The sequence below is a fragment of the Capra hircus genome, chromosome 7, assembly GCF_001704415.2.
Source record: "Capra hircus breed San Clemente chromosome 7, ASM170441v1, whole genome shotgun sequence".
NCBI lineage: Eukaryota > Metazoa > Chordata > Mammalia > Artiodactyla > Bovidae > Capra > Capra hircus.
The window spans coordinates 59,378,342-59,399,578 of record NC_030814.1 but is presented as its reverse complement, the minus strand read 5'-3'; the positions used below and the strand labels follow the sequence as shown (position 1 = coordinate 59,399,578).

At 42.5% G+C, this 21,237-nt stretch overlaps 1 protein-coding gene across 3 annotated transcripts in view; it reads right to left on the bottom strand.

Annotated features, from left to right (window-relative positions):
- NRG2 (neuregulin 2) overlaps nucleotides 1-21,237 on the bottom strand; it is a 197,637-nt gene that overhangs the window by 74,448 nt on the left and 101,952 nt on the right. The window lies entirely within an intron of this gene.

The window sequence follows — 21,237 nt, the reverse complement described above, 5'->3', positions numbered from 1 at the left end:
TTGTTAGAGGGACTATAATTCCATTTTTCATCATTTCCTCTCAGTGATTCTTATGTGGGCTGCGTGCAGTCTGAGAACCACTGAATTAAATGATACAGAACGAGGCTAGGCAATGGGTGACAGGGTTTAAACTTTGGTGGTCATATTAAGAACTGAGATAAAAGGATGGGTGAGAGATACAGAGATGAAGGAAATGGTAATACAAAGTGACAGAGTGATTGTAGTGACCCACAAAAAGCTGAAGATGACAATACTATGATTACACGTTTTTTCCTGTACTCTTACAGCTTGAAACACGTTCCCACAAACCTTGTTTTATTCTATCCTCTAAGTGAGACAGAGAGGGCGTTACCACCTCCAGAAAACAGGTGAGGAAACTGAGGGTCCAAGATGGGGTTAGTGAGCAGCGAAGACAAACCCCAAGATGATGAACATCAGTGACTATCATGCTGACGGAAGTGGGGAAACAGGGCAAGAGCTGCTTGATTTGCTTAGACAGGTTGGATTTAGTCTGCCAGCAGGACACGCCTAGCAGACATCCGAAAACACAGCGCCAGAGCGGGCTCAAGAGGTCAGCGCTGAAGATAGAGTTGGAGGAGTCACTGTTGAAAAGTATCGTTAAAGCAATAGGGGCAGGCAAGGCTTCTAAGGAGAAAGTGTAGACAGAAAAGAGGAAGCCTGAAGCAGGCACTTGTGAGAAGAGACCTGTATTTAGAGGCTGGAAAGAAATCACCAGTGTAAGAAGCCATAAGGGATCAAAACAGTGGATGGGCAAAGAGCGAGGAGAAAGATTACCTGAGAATAAGAGGATAGGAGGGTGGGTTAACCAGTAGCAAACACTGAATAAATAGCTAGAAGGGAAAAAAGAAAACTTAAAAAAGGCAAGTTGGGGGAGGGATGGAGGGCACTGGAGGAAGTGTCACAGATCATTGTTTTGAAGAGCTGGCCAATGAATCACATACTTCAGTGCTTGATGGGACTGTGTTACTGGAAGGAAATGCTTTGTGAATCATTTTGTAAAGCAAATAATCAATCTAACCAACCAGTGTCTGTCTGCCAGCTTATCTACCTCCGAAAATTTTCACATAAAAGTTTTGCTTAAAGTTAGCTATTTCTGCCCGTGGAAGGGATCACAATGTGTTTCTGAAATGATTACCTCTCAGGGGCAGAGGAGCCAGGCCAGGTTTCTACAGGATGAGTACAGATTAAGCAAGCAGTTCTGTGTTTCGAGCTTGTATTCAAAGTCATGTACAGGGAAGAGAAATGGCAGGCATGGGGCCACTAACCCTCCCTTCCCCAAACCCCCCTGATCAACCACATGGCCCTGTGTTACTAAGAGCAAGAAGCACTTGCCAGGACCTGGTCCTTATGTTTAGCTTGAATGCATTAGCTAGATGCCTGAGAAAACAGTCTTCAAGGTTCCCTGAATCTCTGTAACTAAATGATACTCTGGAGAGAGGCAGGACCACAGGAGATGACAAGATGAAAGATGCAATGTTAGAGACATCAAGCATCTAGAGAAGGGTACTGGATACTCTCTTGTTCCACGTCTTAGCCCTTATGGGTTTAGTTTGTATCAGGGTAGAGGTGGGCGGTGAGTTACATGGCGAAGTGCCTGGCTTCGTGATAGTTGGATTCAACCGAGCAGGGCATCTAGTACAAGCAAGCTAAGCACAGTGGGGAAGACAGTGATACTGAAGACAAGCTGGTCTCAGGATGGTCATCAAGAGATGTGGTCTCTTGCACATACTCGACATGCAAATATTTGTGAAAACAAAATTGAATTAAAGTATACAATGAAAGTGAAAGTGAAGTTGCTCAGTTGTGTCCAACTTTTTGCAATCTCATGAATGGTAGCCCACCAGGCTCCTCCATCCATGGACTTCTCCAGGCAAGAGTACTGGAGTGGGTTGCCATTTCCTTCTCCAGGGGATCTTCCCAACCCAGGGATCGAACCAACCCGGGTCTCCCACATTGCAGGCAGACGCTTTACCGTCTGAGCCACCAGGGAAGTCCCAAAATATACAATACAGGGCTCTAAAAGAGAAGCAATGAATATATACCATAGAATACTTGGTAACCACTTCAGTGACAAATATGTTGGCTATGTCAATGTACAAAGATTATAAATAAAATATAGCAATTGAACAGGGCAGAGACCACATCAGAGACATCTATGCAAGGCTCTCAACCAAAATCAGAGAGACTACAGAGGGCAGTAAGGATTTACCTGTCTAGTGTTCCATAAGTTTTCTTCCTACAAACTGTCTTCGGTTCATAATAAAAATGAGTGGTCTGGAAAACAAGCGCTATAGAACTGTGGAGGATGGAGTGGTCATGGAAGAATGAGACTACAGCTGGGCTTGATGGATGGGTAAAGTTCTTCCAGGTCAAAGAAGGTAGGGAACATTCCCAACAAGAACGACATTCGCAAGGGTTCAGAGGCAAGAACGTGCAGATTATAACAAGGCATAGTGAGCAAACCAGCTTAGCTTGGAAAAGCAGACGTAGACTCCAGTGTTGAAAGCTTACGTGCTAACCTAAGGTGTCTGGATCCTATTTCATAGGCTGAGGAGAGTTCCTGAAGGTATTGGGCACTAATTCTTAATCTTCACATTTGTGAGGATTAAATGAGTTAATCTAGGTAACCTCCTTATATCAGAGCTAAATGCTTGTTTATTATTATTATTATCACTGTTGTGGTTTGTCTTCCAAGCAAACTGTAAGTCTCTGAGGGCAGGGATTCTATCTTCCACAGGAGGGAGGTTGGGGGAAGGGTGATGAGCTAACCCAGGCTCATAGGGTCAGAGAAGGCTTCGCAGCATAGAACATGGCTTCCCTGGGACCTTGAAGACATCAATCAGGTATTCAGTTCAGTCGCTCAGTCATGTCCGACTTTTTGCGACCCCATGAATCGCAGCACGCCAAGCCTCCCTGTCCATCACCATCTCCCGGAGTGCACTCAGACTCACGTCCATAGAGTCCGTGATGCCATCCAGCCATCTCATCCTCAGTCGTCCCCTTCTCCTCCTGCCCCCAATCCCTCCCAGCATCAGAGTTTTTTCCAATGAGTCAACTTTTCACATGAGGTGGCCAAAGTACTGGAGTTTCAGCTTTAGCATCATTCCTTCCAAAGAAATCCCAGGGCTGATCTCCTTCAGAATGGACTGGTTGGATCTCCTTGCAGTCCAGGGGACTCTCAAGAGTCTTCTCCAACACCACAGTTCAAAAGCATCAATTCTTTGGCACTCAGCCTTCTTCACAGTCCAACTCTCACATCCATACATGACCACTGGAAAAACCATAGCCTTGACTAGATGGACCTTAGTCGGCAAAGTAATGTCTCTGCTTTTGAATATACTATCTAGGTTGGTCATAAATTTTCTTCCAAGGAGTAAGCGTCTTTTATTTTATTATTTATTTATTTATTTAAAAAAATTTTTATTTTTACTTTATTTTACTTTACAATACTGTATTGGTTTTGCCATACATTGACATGAATCCACCATGGGTGTACATGCATTCCCAAACATGAACCCCCCTCCCACCTCCCTCCCCATAAATCTTCCAGCGTCTTTTAATTTCATGGCTGCAGCCACCATCTGCAGTGACCATCTGCAGTGATTTCAGAGCCCCAAAACATAAAGTCTGACACTGTTTCCACTGTTTCCCCATCTATTTCCCATGAGGTGATGGGACTGGATGCGATGATCTTCGTTTTCTGAATGTTGAGCTTTAAGCCAACTTTTTCACTCTCCTCTTTCACTTTCATCAAGAGGCTTTTTAGTTCCTCTTCACTTTCTGCCATAGGGGTGGTGTCATCTGCATATCTGAGGTTATGGATATTTCTCCCAGCAATCTTGATTCCAGCTTGTGTTTCTTCCAGTCCAGCATTTCTCATGATGTACTCTGCATATAAGTTAAATAAGCAGGGTGACAATATACAGCCTTGACGTACTCCTTTTCCTATTTGGAACAAGTCTGTTGTTCCATGTCCAGTTCTAACTGTTGCTTCCTGACCTGCATACAGGTTTCTCAAGAGGCAGGTTAGGTGGTCTGGTATTCCCATCTCTTTCAGAATTTTCCACAGTTTATTGTGATCCACACAGTCAAAGGCTGTGGCATAGTCAATAAAGCAGAAATAGATGTTTTTCTGGAACTCTCTTGTTTTTTCCACGATCCAGTGGATGTTGGCAATTTGATCTCTGGTTCCTCCACCTTTTCTAAATCCAGCTTGAACATCACGAAGCTCATGGTTCACGTATTGCTGAAGCCTGGCTTGGAGAATTTTGAGCATTACTTTACTAGCATGTGAGATGAGTGCAATTGTGCGGTAGTTTGAGCATTCTTTGGCATTGCCTTTCTTTGGAATTGGAATGAAAACTGACCTTTTCCAGTCCTGTGGCCACTGCTGAGTTTTCCCAATTTGCTGCCATATTGAGTGCAGCACTTTCACAGCATCATCTTTCAGGATTTGAAACAGCTCAACTGGAATTCCATCACCTCCATTAGCTTTGTTCATAGTGATGCTTTCTAAGGCCCACTTGACTTCACATTCCAAGATGTCTGGCTCTAGATTAGAGATCACATCATCATGATTATCTGGGTCGTGAAGATCTTTTTTGTACAGTTCTTCTGTGTATTCTTGCCACCTCTTCTTAATATCTTCTGCTTCTGTTAGGTCCATACCATTTCTGTCCTTTATCGGGCCCATCTTTTCATGAAATGTTCCCTTGGTATCTCTAATTTTCTTAAAGAGATCTCTAGTCTTTCCCATTCTGTTGTTTTCCTCTATTTCTTTGCATTGATCGCTGAAGTAGGCTTTCTTATCTCTTCTTGCTATTCTTTGGAACTCTGCATTCAGATGCTTATATCTCTCCTTTTCTCCTTTGCTTTTTGCCTCTCTTCTTTTCACAGCTATTTGTAAGGCCTTCCCAGACAGCCATTTTGCTTTTTTGCATTTCTTTTTCATGAGGATGGTCTTGATCCCTGTCTCCTGTACAATGTCACGAACCTCATTCCATAGTTCATCAGGCACTCTATCTATCAGATCTAGGCCCTTAAATCTATTTCTCACTTCCACTGTATAATCATAAGAGATTTGATTTAGGTCATACCTAAATTAGGTCTAGCGGTTTTCCCTACTTTCTTCAATTTGAGTCTGAATTTGGTAATAAGGAGTTCATGATCTGAGCCACAGTCAGTTCCTGGTCTTGTTTTTGTTGACTGTATAGAGCTTCTCCATCTTTGGCTCCAAAGACTATAATTAATCTGATTTCGGTACTGACCATCTGGTGATGTCCATGTGTAGAGTCTTCTCTTGTGTTGTTGGAAGAGGGTGTTTGCTATGACCAGTGCATTTTCTTGGCAAAACTCTATTAGTCTTTGCCCTGCTTCATTCCGCATTCCAAGGCCAAATTTGCCTGTTACTCCAGGTGTTTCTTGACTTCCTACTTTTGCATTCCAGTCCCCTACAATGAAAAGGACATCTTTTTTGGATGTTAGTTCTAAAAGGTCTAATCAGGTATGAAGGAAGGTATACCTGGAGTGGAGATTGAAGGGAAAGAAAGGAGATTGTTTTGGACGAGGAAACAGCATATGGGAAACTCCAAAGGAAAGAAAGTACATGCAACTAAAAAAAGTTTAGTTACAATCCTCTGAGAAGGTTTCTGCTTTAAAATGAAATGACAAAGAAGTTATAGCATAGTTGTAGGATTCAAGGTTAATATACAAAAGTCAGTCAGTTTCTTATGTACCAGCAATGAGCAAGTGGAATTTGGAATTAAAAATGCATTACCATCTAAATAAGCATCCCCCTTAAATGAAATACATAGATATAAATCTAACAAAATGTGTACAAAATGTATAAAACTCTGATGAAAGATATCAAAGAACTAGGTAAATGGAGAGAGACTCCATGTTCATGGTTAGGAAGGACTCAATCTTGTCAGGATGTCAGTTCTTCCCAAACTGATCTTCATGTTTAACACAATCCAATCAGAATTGTAGCAACTTATTTTGTGGATACTGACAGACTGATTCTAAAGTTTATATGGAGAGGCAAAAGACCTAGAATAGCCAATTCAACATTGAAAAAAAAGAACAAAGTTAGAGGATCAAGATTACTCAACTTCAAGATTTATTGTAAAGCTACAGTAATCAAGACAGTGTGGTATTGCAAAAGAACAGACAAATAGATCAATGAAAGAGAGCCCACATAAACACTGTCAACTGATCTGAAAAAAAGAACAAAGACAACACAATGGAGCAGAGATGGTTTTCTCAATAAACACTGCTGGAAAAACTGAACATCCACGTGCAAAAAAATCAATTACATCCTTCACAACAATTAACTCAAAATAAATTAGAGATCTAAATGTAAAATGCAAAACTATAGAATTCCTAGAAGATAACGTACGAGAAAATCCAGACAACCTTGGGTTTGGCAATGACTTTCAAGATACATACCAAAGGCACAAGCCTTGAAATAAATAACTGATAAATCAGACTTCCATTAAAATTGAAAATCTCTGATCGTTCCCACCACAAGAAAAGAAATGATAATTATGTGATGTGGTAGAGGTATGAGCTAAAACTATGGTGGTAATTATATCATAAATGTGTCAAAGCAACACTGCTGAATTTCTTAAACTTACACAATCTTGTATGTCAATTATATCTTAATTTAAAAAACAACAACTAAAAACTTTTGCTCTGTGAAAGACAATGTCAACAGAATGAGAAGACAAGCCACAGACTGGGAGAAAATATTTGCAAAAGACACAGCTGGTAAAGTAATATCCAAAATAAACACAGAACTATTAAAACTCAACAGTTTGAAAACAATCACCTTGATTTTAAAAACAGGCAAAAGACATGAACAGATAATTTACCCAAGAAGTTATACAGATGGCAAGCAAGTATGTGAAAAGATATTCAATATCACAGATCATTAAGGAATTTCAAATTAAAACAATGAGGTACCACTCCACACCTAGGGCCAAAATGGCCAAAATCTAGAACCTGACAATAACAAATGTTAGTAAGCATATGAAGCAACAGGAATTCTCTTATTCATTGCTGATGGAAATGTAAAGTGGTGCAGCCACTTTGGAAGACGGTTCAGCAGTTTCTTATAAAACGAAGTATACTCTTTCCATATGACCCAGAAATTATGTTCCTTAGCCAGACTGAATACCTGTGTCCACAAAAAAGTCTGCACAAAGATATTTATAGCAGCTTTATTCATAATAGACAAAACTTGGAAGCAACCAAGAAGTCCTTCAATAGATGAATGGATAAATTAACTGTGATACATCCAGATAATGGAATATTATTCAGTGTTAAACAGAAATGACCTACCAAATCATGAAAAACATGGAGGAACCTTAAATTCATTATTATTAAGTGAAAGAAGACAATCTGAAAAGGCTACTTACTGTATTATTCCAACTATATGACATTCTGAAAAGGCAAAACTACAGAGACAGTAAAAAAGATCAGTGGTCATCAGGGGATATGGGGAAGGAAGGGATGAATAGGCAGACTACATAGGATTTGGGGGCAGAGAAACTACTCTTTATGATGCCACAATGAGGGATATGTGTCATTACACACTTGTCAAAACCCACAAAGTGAACAACAGTAATGAAACCTTATGTAAACCATGGACTTTGGGTGACAGTAGTGTGTCTGTAGGTTCACTGATTGCAACAAGTAGACTGTCGTGGTGGGACATGTCTGTTGATAGTGAGGGAGGCTGTGGATGTGTGGATGAGGGTATAAGGGAACGCTATACTTCCTGTTTAATTTTGCTGTGCATCTAAAACTGTTCTAAAAAAATAAAATTTATTAACAACAACAAAGCAAAAGACAATTATGAACCAATTTGTGCCACATGATCTCCCAGTAAAATGAGTCTTGTGTTCTTCAGAGGTCTCCCAGGTGTGTCTGTGGTAGACAGCCACGGAACAGAAAGAGCGCAGGGAATATAGAGTGGAAGTGAGCGCCCAGGTCTTGCTAAGAAACCTTGGTCTCTGTCCTGCTCAGCGACTAGTTAGCTCTGTGGCCTCAGAGGGGTCTCAGGCTCTCCCTCTCTCTGGGGTCCAGTGTCCTCCTCTCCAACAAAGAGTTTAGGTAGACTACCCCCTCGGCGAGGTCTCTTCCAGCTCTAGTGTCTTGTGTCTGTGCCAAAGAACTTGGGAGCTCTGGTTTTCTGCTTCTTAACTAAAGAAAAAGCCCTTAGGAATCAACCTCCAAAGGCTCAGCCAAGCCCAGAGTCCCAGTTGTAATTCATAAACTCTGAGGGTTGATGGGATCCATTTGGCCTCCCAGTGACAGCCACGCGTGGGACCTCTAAGCTCCCTGAAAGGGGACAGCGGCTCAGATACGTGAGCTCCACACAAACTAGTGGTTCCCAGGTCTCTCTGACCAGCTCTCTGTGCTCCAGCGGCAGTCCTGTCGATCATTTCCCTCTCATGCAGGCTGCCCACAGGGCTCGCCAAAAAGATGAGCACCGACAGGTCTCAGGAGCATGTCTTAGGTCCAGTACTCCCAACTTCAGGATGGCCAGGGGAAGCAGAGAAGAGAAAGATGGTGAGCACCCTGGGTCTGGTCCAGCCCTGCCCAGGATCACTGGGATGGATGGGTGAGCCTTGTCCCATCTCTGCTGCCACCTCCCAAAGCTCTGCAGGTTAGGCACTGAAAGCATCTTTGAGGGGCCCCTCATCTTGGATGGGGAAATGGCCCTGGCTGCCTGGGCTCCAGCATCCCCATCACTGTGGATCTTCATATCTCCTGATCACCCTGGTGCTAAATCAATTAGGTTTTGACAAGAATACATCTTTTTGGTTTGCAAGACAATATCAAAAGTGCAGAATTTCTGGTAAACGAGAAAAAGAAAAAAACCCTAAATATTTTTTCTTGAGGGCGATGAATTATGCCTTCCTTGTTGTGTCCTACAGAAGGAATTACTCAACCAGTTTGTTCTGTTTTAATTAACCCGGCTAATAAATTCCCTGCTGGATTCCCTTGTTCATAACTTCTTGGTTTCACATAATAACGTGTTTGTTTCTTCCTTTGTGTTCTAATGAAATGATAATAACCTTCCCTGGCATTCATTTCATCCTTAATATCCGGAGATTTCATTAATATAAACCCTCTTTCCATCTGCTCCTGCTCCCTTTTAAAGGAAATATTTCTGTGTTCTCTCTACTTGTCTTCTTTGGGGAGGCTCAGCTAATCTCTTTCCTCCAGAAAGAATCTTTCTGTAAGGCTTCCCTGGGCCGATGGGGCTTGGCACAGACTCCATCGGCCACCTCCCTTTCCAGGGCCTCACTGATGTCTCTTTACTGCTGCTTCTGGGACAGAGACAGTGGCTCGCTTGGAGGAAGGCAACGGCACCAGCAGCAAGTTGCTAACATCTTTTGGGGCAGGGCAGAGATAAGAGAGTAAAAATGACCTGAGAAGAGGCGGTGACCACTGCCCCAGGGCTTGCCTGAATCTCGGGTCCCTGGACAGTAGGAGATTTCAGGACTAGGAGCAGCCCATAGGGAGGACACAGGGAGGCAAGAAACAAGAGGAGAGCCCAAGGTCAAGGAAGGTGTGAGTTTAACCAAGGTACTGGGATAAGGTAGGGACGGCATAATCTGTTGGTTCATCATCAATGACTTCCACTGTCTGATTGTCCATCTCCTTTCTTGTTTTCTTGCTCAGGAGCTAAATCCGGACTACAAACTAGTGTCAAGGTAGAAAAATCCCTATAGAGTGGAAGTCCTGCGTTTGTGATGCCACACTGAAGAACCTACTGGTTGACCACCTGCACTGCACAGGCTCGGCTCTTCTTTGTATGAGGGCTTCTCCTGCTGCTGCCACTGTGCTGGGCTGGGGGAACTCACCTCTGTCCTCAGGAGTTTCCATGCTGGTGGGAAACTGAGTTGAAGCTCCCCAAAGCACTAGCAATTCCAGGTCCCAGGGGCTGGGCGTGGAGCCTGTGCCCACCCCGAAGGTTACTGGAAGGGAAACCTGAAGCCAATCAGCCGGGCAAGGCCTCCTCTCGTTCTTGATGACTTTTTCCTGATTGCTGCTCCAATGCAGACTAGCTGCCTCTCCAGAGGTCGTCCTACTCTGTAGGTCGTTTGGAACCCTGGAGTGGGGGGCGCCACTGGGAGTTGAGGCCTGTGAGCCAACCCATGAGGGGGAAGGCCCAAGCCCTGCAGCTAATCCAAGCTGTGGAGACGGCGCGCTGGCAGAGACTTTGGGCAGACGCCTGCAGTAAAGCTCCCGAGGCCTGGAGAGGGCTCTGCGGTGGCCGGGAGCTTGAGGGATAAGGGCACGGTTCTGGTACCATCTTTCCTCAGCTGTCTGGTCCCCAGAGCCCAGCAGGCCCCACCCCTGCATCCATCCACTCCGTGGGTACAGGAGGCTGCAGCCGCCTGCTGGCAGGGCCCATCCTTGCTGCCCCAGGTGCCTTCACCTTGTTCCTTCCACCTCAGCCGTCACGCACACCCAGCAGGCGCAGCGAATGTGGCATTGTGGCCCCTGAGTCATCCCATCACCCCTAACCTAACATGGCAGCAGGGGGTGGGGACAGCCAGAGTTTTCTTCTGACTGAAGAGTTTAGAGAAGAGCCTTGACCACCCACAACAGAGTGACTCCTCCGGGTCCCAGGTGACAATGTGCCACGTCACACATGCTCTGGCTGCCCCGCTGGGATCAGCATGCTCTGGTGCGGGCCTGTTGGCTGTCTGCATTTAACAGTTGCCTCTGCTCAGATGGTAAAGAATCTGCCTGCAACACAGGAGGCTCACGTTCGGTCTCTGGGTCAGGAAGATCCCCTGGAGAAGGGAATGCCTACCCACCTCAGGATTCTTGCCTGGTAAGTCCCATGGATAGAGGAGCCTGTGGGCTACAGGGTCACAAGAGAGTCGGGCACAACTGAGAGACTATTTTATTTTCCTGTTCTTTCTGAGCTGGGCATAGGTGCCCACCAGGGATGACACTACAGAGGCAGCACTAGGGCATGAGTCCTCTGCAGGGAGGAGTGCACGCAGCACAGGAGTGGTCATGCTGAGTCACGTATGATTGCACAAGCCTGGCTCTCAATGAGCTTCCGAAGTAGCTTCCCCTGTCTGATTTCCTCCTGCTTCCCAGACCCCAGGTTGGTTGTGACAAGTGAGGGTGCTGGGCTTTCGGCCTTAGCAGCCTGCCCCCTGCCTGTGCAGTCTATCCAGCGGACAGGGCCACGGCTTCCATCAAGTGTACCACTGAGCAGGAACGAGCATGGCTCCTGTGCAGAAGTATGTCTGGGGAGGAAAACCATCTAGCTGTGCTTTCTTCCTTACTGCATTAACCTAGAAGTGGTCAGCCTCCAGGTTCTGGGCTCAGGCAAGGCTGTCTCCAGCCCAAAGGTGATAAGTGAATGCTCAGTAAGTCCCTCCAGGGATGGAACTCCCTCTCCATCTTCCTTGGGAGGTCTGATCAAAGTGGAAGCAGTGGGCCCCATCCATGACCTCACCTGAGCTCACCTGCCAAGCACGTTCCATCCAGAACTTTCTCCAGGCAGTTGGATACAGCATTGTCTGTGACCGTGGAAGGAAGAAAAGCTTCCTGGCTCCTGAGGGGATGGAACTCAGGGTCTGGACTGGCCCCCTCTACCACGACTCCATGTTAGGATGTCCCCAACCTCTATGTCTTGCACAGAGTCAAGATTCTCATACAGCCCTGTTCTAAGAAGCCAAGGAGAGCCTAATAAAGAGAAGGGGTACCTGGCAAGGGTCACAGCTGCCTATCCAGGACACCATACTGGGAGAGTTTGCAAATGAGGGTAGTGGCCTCTTCTCCTGTCCGCTCCCTGCCCTGGTTATTCTTGATTCACTCTGGGCCCAGGCGCTTCACCCCTGCCCTGTTGCCCCATCCTATCCGGAGCCTTCACTGCAGGGAGTTCCAGGTAGCTACTCTCTCCCTCCCTCCTCTCATCCCACTTCTTCTCGCCCTTCTGTATGTGAAGCCCTCAAGATTCCTGCTTAGAGGCTGTGGGTTTTTTCCTTAAGGAAAATAGCAGACAGTAAAATAAAAGTTATAGAAAAGAAATCTGGCAAAACCTACAGGACAAGTTTTCAATATTCTCTGGCCTCACTCTCCCCTATCTCACATCCAAAGAAAACCAACCTTAGAATTACTCCACTGACCTTTGAAGGGATGGACACCAGCTCACAGCTTTGTCTACCTTCTCTCTGGGAGGTCAAGAAATGGTCTTCACAAAGATGGGTTGCTATGTCCCTATTCTGTCCCTTTTCCTAGGAAAAGCCATCTCAATCCTCATATTGTCACCCCATTGCATGCTCTGTAGTCTCCACCACTGGCCAAAGGCAAAAGACAAAGAGGAACTCCCTTGTCATCACACCCCCCCCCAATATTCCTGTGACTGGAGCAGGCATCATGACAAAACAGGGAAGATAACAAGATGGGCATGAATGTCTGGGCCCTGAGTCCCATCACCAGCATGAGCTATGGGACTTGCCCAGTTCATATCAATGTAGCCAGCTGTCTTGACAGCTTCCCAGGATCTCCATTTTTTGCAACAATGAATACTGTGGGTCATCTCCTTCCTGAAAGTCTCCCCTTCTTCCTTTCTCCGGGCTCCTCTCTCTCTCTCCTGGTTCTCCCAAGTCTCTGAAGACTGTTTCTCCCTCTCCTTCACCGATAAGCCATTCTTTTTTCTCTCATTCAGTACATGTGAGTACTTCTCGGGATTCTGTCCTTGACTCATTCATCTATTCATTTATTTCTCTCTTCCACAAAGATATGAAAGCTGCTCTGGGCCAGGTATCAGGCTAGGCATTGGCCATTTACTTCTCACTCGCCTCCCAAGGACTTCCACAACTCTCACAGCAATAACTGTGGCTTCTCAGAGGACAACCCAAGCGTGTTTTCAATGCTGGCTCTTCTGACGGTCAATCCTGTGTTCTTAACTTCAGCTGCATCCTGGAAGATGAAGTCCAGACACTGAAAATGGGACTTAGTATCTCCTCCCTCAGCCTGCTCCTCCTTCCTCTGACTCTGACTTCTATTACCTTACTCCAGATTTTCTTGGCTGCTGGCGCTGACCCCCGGGCGTTGTCTCTAACGCGCATTCAGTCACTGGCTGTATCTGGCTAATTCTGCCAGCACAATGGTTGTCTAACCCCTCTGCCCCTTCCTCTCTACCCTTTCTCATCACTACCACCACAGTCAAGCCTTTCACAGTCCCCCAGGCTCTCGTCTTCATCCTGACTCTTCAGTCCACTCCCTCCCTCCAAAAAAGTCCCACATAAAGTTGCTGGATGAATCCTTCCAAACAGCTTTTATCTTGTCACCCCTCTGTTCAAAGGCCTTTGAGTTCTCCATCAGCTCTTAGTAGTGTCCAAATCCTCCATCCATATTGTGTCTTTTCTCATTGCTCTGGTCACCTGGTTCTCAAACACACCCCGCTCTTTCCCAAGAATGCTTACTCTGGCTCCTAGACTCTCTATGCCAACTCGGATTTCTAAATCCACCATCCCTAAAGAGCTGGATCAGATATTGCTTCTCTCCAGTGGAGCATGCCATGCCTTCTACCACAGTGATTCCTGTAGCCTCACTGGCCTCGCCTGACCACCATCTTCAGCTCACAGGGACCTTTTCTCCTTCTTCACTCCCATCCCAGTCCCCAACACAGTGTGTGTTCCTAGTGCTTGTCAGATGAATGAAAATTTAATTCTTGCTTCCTGGGGAATAAATGGAGATCAGGTTGGGCTAGGAGTTCCTCAGAAGAAAGGTGTGAATTATGGTCACATGTACCAGTAAGTAGGTCTGCCAAGCAGAGAAGCCACATTTCCATCTGAGTACCAAGGAAATGGCACCCCCGGGAGGCTACTTGCAGATTTTTCTTGAAATACTTTTAACTGCAGGATTGCTTCTCCTCTTTACCAAAACATTAGATGCTATAACTTTTCAAGGGCCCCTCCAGCTCTCAGACTCCTTCTTCTGATAGGGCTTGGCATCTCATAAGTCCCTCATACAACAACCCCCCCTCCCAATAGCTGCTGGGTAATTCTGTTAGTGAAAGAATTGTCTCCATATTCCAGTCAATTATGATTCTACCTTGAGGACAAAGGCAAAAAACGACCAACAGGGACACATTCATTTTGTTTGAATACATGATGGCCCTCAGTATGAGCCATTTCAACATAGTTCTTAACCCAACACACCCCCTTCAGCTTCAGAGAGGGTTTCTGTACTAACACATAAACATGGTTATTTGTGGGACAAACCAGGATTAGAATATTTTCCCATAGCATCCTCCCTCTCTTTCCAAAAATTTTCCCACTCCAAGTCAGAACTGGATACATTCCCTCTCAGACCTAATCAAAGAACCAGCTTAAAGCAAAATTGGATTCTTTCTATAATTCCACGGTTTCATGCCTTCCCTGGGGAAAGAGAGGTAAATGAATCTTTAAAAAAGTTTTCACTTCTAGTTTGTGGATCTTGGGGTAAACCAAAGGACTTGACTTGGCAGTGCAGAGGTGACCATAGGCACTGAAAGCAAGATGTTTCTTAAAGAATCCCTGCAAAGAGATGGCTGTGTTTGATCTGTTTTTGCCACGTGTAGGGTATGTTTGAAAAAGGTTTCAACAAAGAGAACTAAACCCCTCCAGGTCTCAGAGACAGAAAAGGAGCAAGAGTTAAGTTCAAACTTTTACACAGGTTCCCTTTGGTTTGTGTTTCTTCTCCTGGCAGGAGGTCTGCTTTCCATCTCTACAGAACACACTCCTGCTTCTGATGATGAAGTGTATGCTTCACTGGCTTCCATACGCACTGTCTGCTGCTGGCCTTGTTCAGGGCCCCACCTGGCAAAGATGGCTAAAGTAAGGCCATTAGGGGACAACAAAGGCCATGTGGGCTACCAAGTAGAGATTCCAGGAGCGGCAGCCCATGGGTGGATCCTGATAAAAAGGGTAGCCTATGCTACAGCAGACAAGCAGGCGACGGGCTTCTATCTACAGTGACAAGAGGTTTACAGAGAATGATGAGCCACCAGATACCATCCAAAGAACGAATAGATTTATCTGGGTCTGTTTCATCTGGTGATAGTTGGACTAGTGGCCAGCAAAAAGAAAGAGATTACAGGTCCAACTAGAATAAAAAAGCTGAGGGTACATGGGCTTTGAGTCAGATGGATCTAAGTTTGAATGCCAGCCTAGTGATTTAGTCTCATTAGCTGATACCTTTGGATTCACCATCTAACCTCGCTGAGACTTGTTTCCTCATAGGTAAAATGAGGAAAATAATACCTACCCTTATAAGGCTGTTGCAAAGATGAGATGAAATGATAATATAAAATGCCCAAGATAAGACTTGACATGCAGAAGGAACTCAATTTGCTGATATTATAGAGGAGGAAAGATAATCCTAATCCTGAAGGAGTTTTTAATCTAGTTAGTAATACAAATTATATGAATATTACCACACAAACAGGATATGATCAAGCATTAGATTGTGGGGTATAACTATGTAATGTTTTATATGTTAATGTAGCTGTTCAGAGATTAATAAGATCTCTGAGGGTCAAAGTCAACAGGGAAATCAATCTGGAGAAGGAGGGATGAGAGTAGGGTATGAAGAGAGAGAACAGGGTATGAAGGAAAGAAGTAGAGAAGTGGCCTTCCCCTACTCCTATGCCATAGGGGAAATACTGGAGCCAAGTTTAAAGAATGCAGTCCAAAGGGCAAGATATGAGTAAGTCATTTTGAAGATTGACAAGGTAGGGGAAGACAATGTTTGTGGCCTTGTGTCAAGTGCTGGACGTACAGTGATGAATGATGATTCTTGTGCATGAAGCAAGCCATGTAATAGGTGCTATGATAGCTTTCATAAATTGCTGGTGAAATGTAAATTGTTGTTGTTGCTTGATTGCTAAGCCATGTCTGATTCTTCTGACTCCATGGATTTAGCCCACCAGGCTCCTCTGTCCCTGTGATTTTCCAAGCAAGAATACTGGAGTAGGTTGCCGTGGTCTCTTCCAGGGGATCTTCCTGACCCAGGGATGAAACCCAGGCCTCCTGTAATGAAGGCATTGGCAAAGCAGATTCTTTACTGCTGAGCCACCAGGGAAGCAACCTATATAGAGGGACATTTGGTTAAACCAAAAATTTAAATACAGGTAACCTTTGATGAGGGCTTCCCACGTAGCGCTAGTGGTAAAGAACCTTCTTGCAAATGCAGAGACACAGGAGACGTGGGTTCGATCCCTGGGTCAGGAAGATACCCTGGAAGAGACCACGGCAACTCACTCCAGTATTCTTGCCTGGAGAATCCCATGGACAAAGCAGCTTAGTGGGCTACAGTCCATAGTGTCACAAAGAGTTGGAAACGACTGAAGTAACTTAGCACACACACTCAAACTTTGATGAAGCAATTTTCATTTATAGGAATTAATAATATTTTAACGGCAAAACATTGGAAATAACTATCAACTAGAACAAAACCAAAATACCCCTAATTGACATTCATGGAACACTCCAATGAACAACAACAGATCACATGCTAGGCCACAAAACAAGTCTAAATAAATTTAAGAATATTGAAATTATATCAAGCATCTTTTCTGACCACAACAGTATGAGACTAGAAATCAATTATAAGAAAAAAATACCTGAAGTAAAAGAAAGCAAATCATTGATCACCAGGGGCATGAGGAAACTTTTTGAGGTAATGGAAATATTCTATGAGAGTGTCAGTGTTTTACATGGCTATATACATTTGTCAAAACTCATAGACTTGTACCCTTAAAATTAGGAATTTTATTAGTATGTAAATTATATAGTTTATTAGTATGTAAATTCTATCCCAAGTTTTAAAAAAGCATGAGGCAACTCTGCCTAAAATATATGGAATAAACTCTAAAGTTTCCACTTCAATGAAGGTGGGGACAAAAACAAAACAAAACAAAACTAGGTGCAGAACTATGTATATAGTATGCTATCATTTGTGGGAGGGGGAACATATATGTATATCTCATATAGGCAGAAAATATCTCTAGAAGATACCCAAGAAAATGTAATAGCAATAGCCTCTAGAAAGAAGAATCAGCAGATGTCATTATCTATCATGCACTTCTGGACTTTCTGCCATGTACATTTTTAAAAAGATTACTGATATAGGAGAGGTAAAGGATGCTGTGGAATTTCACAGAAGGGATAGTTAACTTACATTGGTGAGGGGTGTTGGAAAATACTTCCTTTAAAAAGTTATACCTAAGCTAAGACTGAAGTACAATGAGGAGTCAGTCAATGAAAGTGGGGAAGAAGAGGAAAAGCATTCCATGTAGAAGGAATAGCATGTGCAAAGGTCCCAAGAAAAGAAAGAATGTGAATTAGGTAAACAGATAGCAGCCAGGTTTTTATCAATATAACCTAGAGGTCAGGAAACTTTTCCCATAGAGAGCCAGATAGTAAATATTTTAGACTTTGTGAACCAAGAGGCAAAATCCAGGATATATGGTAAGTACTTATATGAGAAGGGAAAAAAATAATATCTACAATTTTATCTATAAAATTCAAAATATAATAATTGAGGACAACATTTTATAAAACAGGTCTGCTAATGGAAGTAATGGAAATTTTTCAGCAGGGGGAGGAATAACATTTCACTTAACTGGGATGCAAAGTTAATGTTTCCTATCATGGAAACTGATTGCAAATGTTCACCATTAATACTGATCTGTAATGAGATTATATGTATTTCATCTTTGAATAAGTCTTTTCACAAGCATGCTGCTGCTAAGTCACTTCAGTCGTATCCGACTCTGTGTGACCCCATAGATGACAGCCCACCAAGGCTCCCCCGTCCCTGGGATTCTCCAGGCAAGATCACTGGAGTGGGTTGCCATTTCCTTCTCCAGTGCATGAAAGTGAAAAGTGAAAGTGAAGTCGCTCAGTGTGTCCGACTCTTAGCGACCCCATGGACTGCAGCTCACCAGCCTCCTCCATCCATGGGATTTTCCAGGCAAGAGTACTAGAGGGGGGTGCCATTGCTTTCTCCGTTTCACAAGCATAAGTACTAACAAATACTGCTAGCAGTTCATGAGCATGTGATTTTAATTGAGTATATTCATCACTTGGAAGGTATTTATAGAATTCTATCAGATTCTTCTCTTGATATTTGCCTTTTAGACTGTCATTACATTGCAGATTAATCACTTTCAATTGAAAGTTAGGTGGAAGCTCTTCAACTGCACATTTAAATTAATTTTAAAATATGGAAATTTCCTTTGCACTTACATCAATGTTGGAAAAAACATGATGGAACTATAGTTTGAGCTCAAAAAATACTTCACTGCAAATGTCTGTGGGAATGGAGATCCTGTTTCTTGTTTCAACTTCTGACAGCGTGGGAAGTATATAAAGCAGCTTGACATTACTTGTGATTCAAACAACATAAGTTGTAGTTGAGATTATTTTACCACAATATAAATTTCAAAAATAAGCATTATTTTTGCCTTGTAATCTTAGGTTTAATTCATTAATAAATATCAAGTCTGCAGTAAAAGTTAAATTCTAAAGCTATCCAGGGTTTGAGTAGTACAGAACAGTTTTTCTTATTCAGAAAAATTTGTCTCAGCTCTGAGCTCAAAAAATCACAATAAAACTTTACTACTATTAAGCCATCAAAGTGCTATATAGTAGAAGTTAATATATTCAGCTCTTAATCTGACAAAAAGTTATAGAAATATCAATAGTTAAGTTTCCAAGAATGTATGTATCATGTCTAGATCTATATCTACATAAATAGAAATATGAAGTTTACTGTTGCCACTACTGGTTGAACAACACATGATAGATTAAAATATTTTTCTCAAAGTATCTGCCAACAAATAATGCAAAGAAAAATTATATGCTTCAAACACCTTATACATTTTTAAAAGTTTTGTAAGTTTGTCCAAGTAAGGTTTTTTCTGTTTTACATGTATTTTTGCCATCATTAGTTATATTCATAACACATCTTAGCAGATTCGGCTTTCAGTTCAGTTCAGTTCAGTCGCTCAGTCGTGTCCGACTCTTTGAGACCCCATGAATCGCAGCACGCCAGGCCTCCCTGTCCATCACCAACTCCCAGAGTTCACTCAGACTCACGTCCATCGAGTCGGTGATGCCATCCAGCCATCTCATCCTCTGTCGTCCCCTTCTCCTCCTGCCCCCAATCCCTCCCAGCATCAGATTCTTTTCCAATGAGTCAGCTCTCCGCATGAGGTGGCCAAAGTACTGGAGTGTCAGCTTTAGCATCATTCCTTCCAAAGAAATCCCAGGGCTGATCTCCTTCAGAATAGATTGGTTGGATTTCTTGCAGTCCAAGGGACTCTTGAGAGTCTTCTCCAACACCACAGTTCAAAAGCATCAATTCTTCGGCGCTCAGCCTTCTTCACAGTCCAACTCTCACATCCATACTTGAGCACAGGAAAAACCATAGCCTTGACTAGATGGACCTTAGTCGGCAAAGTACTGTCTCTGCTTTTGAATATGCTATCTAGGTTGGTCATAACTTTTCTTCCAAAGAGTAAGTGTCTTTTAATTTCATGGCTGCAGTCACCATCTGCAGTGATTCCTCTTTAGGTTGTACTAAATTAGTGTTTTATCAACTATTCTCACCTATAGTTGCTCTATGCAGACTATACTTAGAGGCTAATTTTCAGTCACTTCAAACTTGGCATCCATTCATTGAATAAACAATAACTGGCCAGTATCATTAACATCTGTCAACTCATCCAGAGCCAAGGAAAACCACTTGAAATCATTTGCCTTGTCTTTTAGTTTACGATTTACATTGCTCCTAATGTCCTCAGCTCTCTGAATGAGTGTTTTTGCCTAAAGGCTAATAGTCTTTGACTGAGTTTATTTTCTCTGGACACATTCTTCATTTGCTACAATCAAATCCAATTTAATTAACTCACCATTTGTAAACAGCTTTCCTTGCTTTGCTAACAAATGAACCACTTGGAAACTTACTTTGGTTGATTTTCATTTTTTATTTTTGTGAAGAATTCTGTAATGAGATATTCCATTTTAAATTTTCTAATTTTTCTAACCATTGCTCTCCTGTGAATTGAAAACACTGCAATGAAAAGTTGTTTGGTAATGTTGATATATATTGTATTCTTTTATCCTGGCTATAATGTTGCACAATAAATAATTTGTTATTTAATCTGATAACAAAATAATCCACAGTATCCTGTGGCCTCAGAAGTATGACATTCAAAGTTCACTTTTCTGTTCTTTTCTCTTTGACCCTATGTGCACTGGTAATGAAAAGTAACATGTCACAGGACAGTGACACACATGCCACCTGAAACACTGACAAGCTATAAGTGAAACATGATTTATAAGGGAGCAAAGCGATGACAGCATCATACATGGTCTTTACTGCAGTTACTCAGCTCTGCCACTGAAGTGTAAGCGACTTGTAAACAAGTGGGCATGGCCATATATTCCAAAGAAACTTTATGGGCATTAAAATTTGAATTTCCTAAAATTTTCACATGTAACAAATACTGTTCTTTTATTTTTTTCAGCAAATATGTAGATAAGAAAATTAAATAAAAGCCATACAGATTGGAAAGGAAGTAGTAAACTATATTTATAGATGACATTATCCTATATGTAGAAAATCCTAAGGAATCCACTAAAAAAATCCAAAACTATTAGAATAAACAAGTTTAGCAAAGTTACATTATATAAGAAATATATACTTTAAATTTGCAAGAATAATGATATATATATCATATTGTAATCAACATTCTATGTTATATATTATAAAATATATAGTATTTCTAGACATTTGAATGAATGATCAAAATGAAATTAAGAAAACAATTTCATTTATAATAACATCAAAAAAATATGTAAGGAAAATTGAACAAATGAAGTGTAAAACTTAAACTCTCAAAATTACAAAACACTTTGTTGAAATAAAGTAAGGAAGATCTAAATAAAACAAAATACATCTTATGCTCATAAATCAGGAGGCTTAATATTGTCAAGATGACAGTACTCCCCAAATACATAAAGAATGCTTACAATTCAATAATTTTTTTTAAAAAAACCTGTTTTTAAATGGGCAAAGGAAAACTCAACAACAACAAAAAACAATCTAATTTAAAAATAGGCAAAACCAATTAAAATTTGTTTAAATGGGCAAAAGATTTGAATAGCCATTTTGCCAAAG